Source organism: Telopea speciosissima, chromosome 1, assembly GCF_018873765.1.
Source record: "Telopea speciosissima isolate NSW1024214 ecotype Mountain lineage chromosome 1, Tspe_v1, whole genome shotgun sequence".
NCBI lineage: Eukaryota > Viridiplantae > Streptophyta > Magnoliopsida > Proteales > Proteaceae > Telopea > Telopea speciosissima.
The window spans coordinates 4614235-4622870 of NC_057916.1; the positions used below are offsets into that span (position 1 = coordinate 4614235).

The following is an 8636-nucleotide window of genomic DNA, read 5'->3' on the forward strand; positions in this document are numbered from 1 at the left end:
ATAAGAATCACAAAAGACCACGCCACTTTAAACCAATTGATTTTACGATGAAAGCTTAATATTATTACAATAAACAAGTCGCTACCTCTAATATAATGGCGTTGACCGTAGACCGTAGACGGTAGAAATGCGAAAAGACAATGATTGATGACGATTAACTACTAGAAGAGTCTGGATGTGGATTCTACTAGGGAGTGTCACTGTAATTTGACATTTAGGTGTTTGGTCATGTATGGACTCTACTAGGTTTTCTTTCTGTTCTACAAATAGGAGTCTCTCTCTCTCTCTCTCTCTCTCTCTTTCTTATACAAAGGTGACATGTCTGGAATAATGACATCTTACATTTGAAGGAAAGGATTATCCCCACATTTGAACGTCCTACGATCATTAGATTGCAATGGAGCACCACTACTATTACATGAATAATTATCCCCTCAAATTCGCGGGCACCTTCAATTCCTCCAATTTCTCTAATAGGGGGAGTGGACCCCACCTTGGGCAGTGTTTTCAGGGAGGAGGTTAGATGATCATTTTAGCCCCCATGTGAGGAATTGAAAGGATTGGAGGAGACAGCAAATTGGAGGGGATAACAATTCACTATTGCATCAAGGTCCGCCCTCTGAAAGAAAGAATGACATGTAACTTCTAAAACAAATTTGAATATTTTGTTCTTGTGTATTTGTTAGCGAGATTAGGTATCCAAGTCATGACATAAAGAAACCAAATCATCCTAATCCCAGTATAATAGGAGATCGGCAGAATCCCATAGTGATTTTAATTGTGATTGTAATTACCAAACAAATCAATTGTATTCATCTTTACTTAAAGAGATCAAATCCTCCGCAAATGATTACCTATATTTACGAGATAAGAAAATTAATTACAGAACAAGTAGGTTTAATTTGACTTTACTTTTAACTTACAAGAAAATCTACGAGTCCAAAATCATGCAAACAATCCCAATTAATTTACACCCCCAATACCCAATAATGAACCACTATCATATTGAACATCTAAGTTAAATATTCAAAGAAATTGATATGAATTCATTTTCTGTATCTATTAATTTACACCCCCAATACCCAATAATGAACCACTATTATAAAAATTTGGAAGATCAATTTCGTGTTTTTGATTAGCGGCGACCACTTCATGTTGGACACATGTACACGACAAAAACTAAATATTTCCCTTTCTTTAATTGTTATACAAGTCTTGAATTTTTTTTAAAAATAATTCTTGGAATCTAAGATACATAACCAATAGACTAGTGGAAGAGAAAGCAACATAAATCTATTATATCACTTTATTTTTTTGTTCTTATGCTCTACATATTTAAAGCCTAAATGACTTATAAAATATCATATCTACTTCACCCAACTATGATTTAATAGTTTGGTGAAGTAGATAGAGTATTTTATAAGTCATTTAGGATTTTAATATTAGATTTGCTACTGAGAGTAGATCTTTTATTATAAAATAAATAAATAAATGTCCTCAATAAATTCATATAAATAATAGATTAATTGTTAACACATTCCCTAGACAATGCCTCCCCTTCATGAGGACAACATAATGTTTAAGTAATGGAAGACCAAGACCTCTATATTTACGTGGCGAATCGCCATTCTCAGAGTGATTTAACCTAGAATCAAGTTTCACACAAATTCGTTTTTCTAGAATAATTCTTCAAAATTTTGCTCTCTCGGAGTTTTTTCTTTTTTGGGTTCAAAGATAAAAAAAATCACTCCTTACCCTAAGAATCACTCTCTCAATTATTATTGGGTTCATCCTTTAAACAATCTAAAAGAGTCTTATTGTTTGGGTAGGTTTAATTAGCTGATCTAGAACAATTCAACTTTAAAACACATATGTGGTGAGTGTGTCAATCTCCACATATGTACTATAAGGGTCCTTTTCCAACCCACAAGAGGGAGATTAGTTTGTTCTGATAATTAAATCAAAATAATGACATATGTTTGTTCTACTATCAATAATAAAATGTTTTAACCTGTAGATAATCCAACTTTGCTTGGTTTGTGTACGTAGAAGCCATGCATGCATGTACTAATATATTGGACGACCTTTAAATAAGCCTCATGATTGATCATGCACCTGCTTAGAGAGAGAGAGAGAGAGAGAGAACCTCATTAAATATATTAGCTACTGCAAATGGGTGAAAGCATAGAAAGAAAAGAAAAGGGTGAGGGGGGGGGGGGGCAAAGTGATCAAAGCATACAAATAATACTGCAAATGAAGTACTATGAAATTATAAACTACTTTACATAAAACAGAGAGCTTAAGTACTAATTAGCGACTTAACCCCCACCCTACACACAAAGAATCGAAGCCTGGTTAGATATATATATTCTATATCAATATTAGTAGTCAAGTCAAGAAACAGTCTCTCCATGAAACAAGAGGTAAGGCTGCGTACATTATGACCCTCTCCACACTCTGCGGTAGCAAGAGCCTCGTGCATTGGGTATGCCCTTTAATAAAGATAGCCGAGACTCATTGGCCCCATGATTTTAGGTTTTGAATAGGAATTTTATTTATAAAAGATAATTTTCCTCATTAATTGGCTTGTGAATGCTTAGTGTACATTATACTGTAGTGTAAGAAGCTTGATATAAAGCTGAGATTCTTGGACTGTTAGAACTTTGAATATTTGGGTTGACATGTCCAGACTCTAATTCAAAAGCAAATCCGGGTTGGAGATGAGAAAGAGAGGTTGCTGCTTTAAGAAGTATGTGAAATCTCTCCAAAAATGACATCTGTGGAGGGGATTTCCCTTAATGGGTCCTTCTCTAATAAAAGCATTAGAAAGGGCCTCTCTTTTTCAACTTTTTGAAATTTACATTTGGTACTGGTACTTGTCTTATCCCCTAAGTGGGGACATGACATTATAAAGCTAAAACAAACACACACACCCCTAAAGGCCCTAATTAATTATGCTAATTGTTTAACAAATAATATGGGATTACAAAGTTCAATGAGGTCTCCATCCATAGTGGGAGGCATCAAGTTGGCCACCTGCTAATCATCTGATACTATTTTTGGGGAATAACAATTGACTCTACTTCATCAGTTGATGTACAAAGCTAATTAATACATTATAACACAGTTTCTCATGGTAAGTAGATAGCTTATGAAGCACAACAAAACACTTTTAGAAACAATTTTTCCTTTCCGTTGCTAAAAAAGGTCATTCATGGGAAACAAAAAAGCGTAGAACAACGCGGAATGCAAATTCCAACATGCACCCTCTCACAGAATGAGATGTGGGTTCCACATTGGCACTCTCTCTTACTCTATCCATGTAGATCCCATGTGGATGATATTATTCTCTACACTGCCATCGACGTGACATGCAGATTCTTCCCCCCTCCCCCCCCTCCCCCACAGGCCCACACATTCATATATACGATCTCAGCATTTTATATTCTTCTCTTAAATGAGTCTTTACCTATTATTGCCTTGTGCTTCTTCACCTTCTACCAGAGGACCACTGGTGCATGCTCAGATTAATGCAATTGCATCCATGAAAATAATAAACAGGACACAATTGAGAAAGCATTCCATAACTAGTCACAGGCTCCACCTACTTAAACCAGCTTTGACAGAAATGAAATCTTTGCTAAGATTAGTCACCTAAATTTTCTGTATCACATATGAAATTGACCATTTATGTGTAAGTTGTTAGGCTTTCTTCAACTTAATTATTATTATAAAGCAATAATCACATTGGTTCCGTATGGTTCCTAATCCAGTATTATATGAGCAAGAGATCTGCATTATAATTTATAGACTTTCTTAAGCCAAACTTAAGCTATATTTATTGGGTGGTTGATGCCATTACAGCAATGTACAGTGTTCCTCAAGATCCACTGTACTTAGATTATATAACTTTTGCTAAGTTATATTTATTAAGAAGATTATAGAATTAACAATGTCTAATGTAAATATTAATTATCGTTCTCACACACCAGCCATGTTGGAACCTAGGAGACAACCTCATTAACAGGTCATAAGGAACTAAACATTATATGTGGAATCTATTCCTGCTTAATTTAGCATCACTTGTTGTTCACCTGCTCTCTAATTTTCACTTAATTTTCTACTTATGTCGGGATTTTAACTATATAAATGTCATCTTTATACCTACCCAACACTAAACATCTACCAATGTCTAGCTTATTCTATTTAATCTCTATTCATGTTGAGATTATAACGCTCTAAGATTATATATTATTTGTCATCTTTTTACCTACCCAACACTAAACATTCACCAGTGTCTAGCCTATTCTGTAATGCGAAACATTAATAGGGTTCCATTCTACTTCTGGACAAGACAAGAGTTTAGATGTTTGGGTCTGCACCTTCCAACACTCAGATTCACCTATAGTATGGGTACCAAAATCTAGCCTGGACCACCCGAACCATATCGATATAGCCTGAACCAAGCCGAGCCGATCCTCATTGGTCAGCTTTAGGCTGGGTTATTGCACACCTGAAATCAAACCGACTTAACCTGACTCTGAAATCAAAAACAGGTGAAAACCGGACTGAAACCAAAACGAAACCAATATAACTCGATAAGAACCCAATACCAACCCAAAACTTATTAAAAAAACAAAGTTTTATATGAAACCAACCAGACCGGTCAATTAAAAAAACTTATATCTTAAAATACCTGTAAATATCTAACCTGTTTCTGTAATGGGCTACATTCTGTTCTACCATACACTGTTGTTGTTTATATTACATCCCAGTACAAATGCATGTACTTAAACTATATGAAGCCATTGGATCTTGTAAAATAATTCTTTCCAAGTGTACTGGTTTTCCTCTATTCTTATTTTAACTCTTGAAGGGGATACAAAGAAACAAGTCATCCAAGATTCTGAGCGGTTAACAGCGCCTGATCCTGGGTTTATTCTAAAAATTTCACATGAATTCTTGGAACACTAAACTAGGAATCTTATCATTTTTATACTTATGAGGCACAGGAGAGGAGGCAAAGGTGTTAAATGCATCATTGGTTTTTCTTTTGGGGCTTATAAACATGTTTGGAAAATCAAGATTTGACCCGGCGAGTCAAGTCAAAAAAAAAAAAATGAAACCTGATCAAAATTATGACTCACCCATGTTTAAAAAATGAACAGACCAAGTCCGAGTCAATCCATTTCATTGACACGGTATTTTGCCCAATTCATGTGAAACTTGTCGATTTTTTTTATTAGTTCATATACTATTCATAGGTCATAAGTTTGATCTATAACTATAATAATAAAAAAAAATAAAAAAAAACCCTAGAAATTTTGTGTGTTGCCTCCAATATTAGAAACTTTTTTTTCTTCTCACCTGTGAAGCAAGTATTACCTCAATATTTCCTCACTTTTTTTTTTTTGGTTAAATATATTTCCTCACTTGGAGAAGGAGAAGAATAAATATTTAAAAAAAAAAAAAACATATATTGTCTGACAAGATTTGATTCATACGCATCACTATGAAAAAGGTAAATTGAATAAAAAAATTTAATTTTCCAACTATGCTTATAAGAAGCCTTACTTTGGTACAACTGTAACCTATAATTCCAAACTATCAGTAGCTAATAGAATAGTCTATAGGGCAAGGTGTATTTTATTTTTTTTGGTGCCAAGTGGCCTGGAGAGGGAGTGATCGCCTAATGGGCCTAAGGGGTAGAGATAGCTAGATACTGGTGCAATGCAAGCATTGGTGCACTTGTGCAGATTTGATTAAGTGATCAAACCTCGGGCATGCCTTCAACCATGCAATGTCAAACCGCTAGGCCAAAGCCTAGGTGTGCCTATAGGGCAAGATAACAAGAGCCATAACCATAGGAACCAAAGAGAAGGATGTAAGTAATATTTTATTGCAGTAGGTTTTTTGTTTCTTTTCCATATTTAAAAAAAAAAGGCTGCTTTCTATTCTAAGAGAAGATGAGCGAAAACTTGGTGGGGGTAGTTGCCGTTGTGTACAGCTTTATTGTGATTAATGGGCCCCAAGACACAAGGAATCCTCAAGTGGGCCTTGGCCCATCCCACAGCATCCGGATCTGGAGAGAGAGATAGAGAGAGAGTAGATGGTGGGGCCTAGTGGACACTTTGTGGGTTTGGGACCACAAGCCTCTCCCGTAAACCAACAGAAGCCGCGAAGGGAGTGTGGGGACTACCAATTTGAACAGTAAGATTGCTTTTAAGCAAACTCCAAACAATAAAAAGGACTCTCTCTCTCTCTCTGTCTCTTGCGGCATTCGTCCCAACCCGCCATTACCTTTCCTTTTCTATTCTTAGCGGTTTTCCTCTTTTCCGATTTATCTCAAAAACCCCTTACTCTCCAATTTGTCAACCTAACCAACTGGATTTAGAAATCAAATCCGTCAATGCTGATTCCCATCCAAATTGGCCCAACTTAGTTAGAATCGACCAGAATCAGTTGGGGATCGATCATTGCCAATTCCAATCCGAATCAGACAAAATTGACTAGAATCGACCAGAAATGGAGCAAAATCAACTTGGAATCTGATGATTCGATCATGGCTGATTTCGATCTGAATAAACCAAAACCATTACATGAATAGTAAATTCTTCAAGTATATCAAGCGGATGGGAAACCCAATTCAAGTAGGACCAAATTAGACCTTCCGGTCTGGTCTGATCCGGTTCTCATAACTATTCAATGAATCAACTATCAACTTACACTTGCTTCTGCAAGCAAGCAAGCAAAACCCATCTGCCCATGGGAAAAAGACAGTCAGAAAGGGGCATCTTTAGATCTTCCAGAACATATAGGTTCTAGGTGGTAGGTGACTAGGTGTAGGACCTCTTGTATTTTTTTTTAGAAAAAAATAAGCACAAGAAACCAATATTACTTTTTAAAAACGACAGGCCAATGTTCGATGTCGGAGGTACTGGGGTCTGCTGGCTCCTCTCACATGGTTGGTGAAAGATATGGACCCCACACGTCTTATCAAAAATTCAAAATCCCCAGAAAAGGAGGAAGTTAAAATAGAAACTAGGGAAAAAAGCCTTTGGATGATAACCACCCAATAGTTGAGAGTTTGTAAGACTTTTAGGAAAGTCTCTGCTATGTCATGCCATGGGGCCCACACTTCCTTAACCCATGCTTATCCCTTCGGGGGAGATCCAGGGTTTTAAGAATCAGGAATTGGATCAACGAATCGATCGATTCAGATCGGCCATGAGTCCTTGACCACTGCCGATTCCCACCTATCCAACATGGCTGCTTCACACCCAAGAACCCTAAAAATTCCCTATTTTTGGTTATGCAGACATTTTTTGATCACTGGTTCAGGCTAATTCCGATCTGGATCAGATTGGAATCGGCAATGACCAATTCCGTCCCAGGGGAGATCCCAATAATAAATCATTTTAAGGATGTCCATAAGCCCACGAGGCCTCAAATGCCTCTTGGACCTTGGCTAACCTACAGAAGCACAGAATAGATAACCAGAGCTGTCAACTGAGTAGGCTTTGTTTAGGGCAATCCTCATTACGAACTGGACCTGATCTGATCAAATACACAATGGTATGGGCTGGCCCTTCACCCTCACCCTTTGCATTGCCCCCCAGTTTCTAGCCTGTGGAATATCAGACTTTAAAGACCGGCCCAAGACATGATATTGGTAGCCCACGCCCAGCCCAGTTCATGTTTTCTAGCACTACTGGATCTGTCTTGGGTCTAAAATTTACACAGATGAACTTGATGGGCCACATCAAGGATAACCTAGTCTAGGCTTTGCCTGTTGATAAGCCTGGCAGGAATTCCGTCATGACTATCACCAGATGCAGACATATCTCTGCAAGCAATATGTACAAGTGGTCAGAAGCATAGGAAGTTATGAACACTTCAGAGAACTGACAGGTTAACTGATAAGGATATTGAGCTGCCTCATTTTAACACAGGGTACATGTCCTATACTATTGAGTATGGTTAAGACTTTCTGATTAGCAAAATCAGAGGAAGAAAAGGGCGGGCTTAATTCTGGGAAATGTTTCAGGGGACAAGGTTGTCTACCTAGTGTATTTTCTGATGTAGTTTCAAATCCTAACCTCATTTAATGTACATGGTCCACATCGCCTACCCAAGCAACACAATTTGCAGTTTGTGATGACTCAGAATGCGTAAGTATCAGCTTTCACACATAAAGAAAGAACACGGATCCCTTTGAAGGTTGGGCCATTTTCTTTCCTTCATTAAGTAAAAATTATGTCCAATGCACCCAAGTCGAGAGCCCTTGTTAATCACTTTGAAAGAAAACCTCCATATATAAAGAGTGACTCTGAGGAAGACCGCATGTCCTTGCTACTATGGATCCACTTGATAAGAACAAACACAAGTTCAAAGTAACAGGAACCACCAAAAGAGAACACAAAAGGATTAATGAGAGAAAAAGAACATGGGGAGAGGGACAGTCTGGAAGAAATGACTAGGAAAAATGTCAAATTTGGCAGAAGACAAAATGGATGTAAATGTAATAAAACAGTAGTTTACCTCACATCTCACATCAACCAACTAGCTTCCACAGCTGCAACATCAAACAAGAGGCAAGATTACTTCAATTGAACAGGAAATTACATACTACACCT

General features: G+C 37.2%; 1 long non-coding RNA gene across 1 annotated transcript; it reads right to left on the reverse strand.

Moving 5' to 3' along the window:
* Positions 1–7900: 7900 nt before the first annotated feature.
* LOC122648916 lies at positions 7901–8581 on the reverse strand. Its single transcript, XR_006331145.1, has 2 exons — positions 8542–8581; positions 7901–8366 (listed from the first exon to the last, which is right to left on the reverse strand). It is a non-coding gene; the product is annotated as an uncharacterized LOC122648916 (long non-coding RNA).
* Positions 8582–8636: the final 55 nt, after the last annotated feature.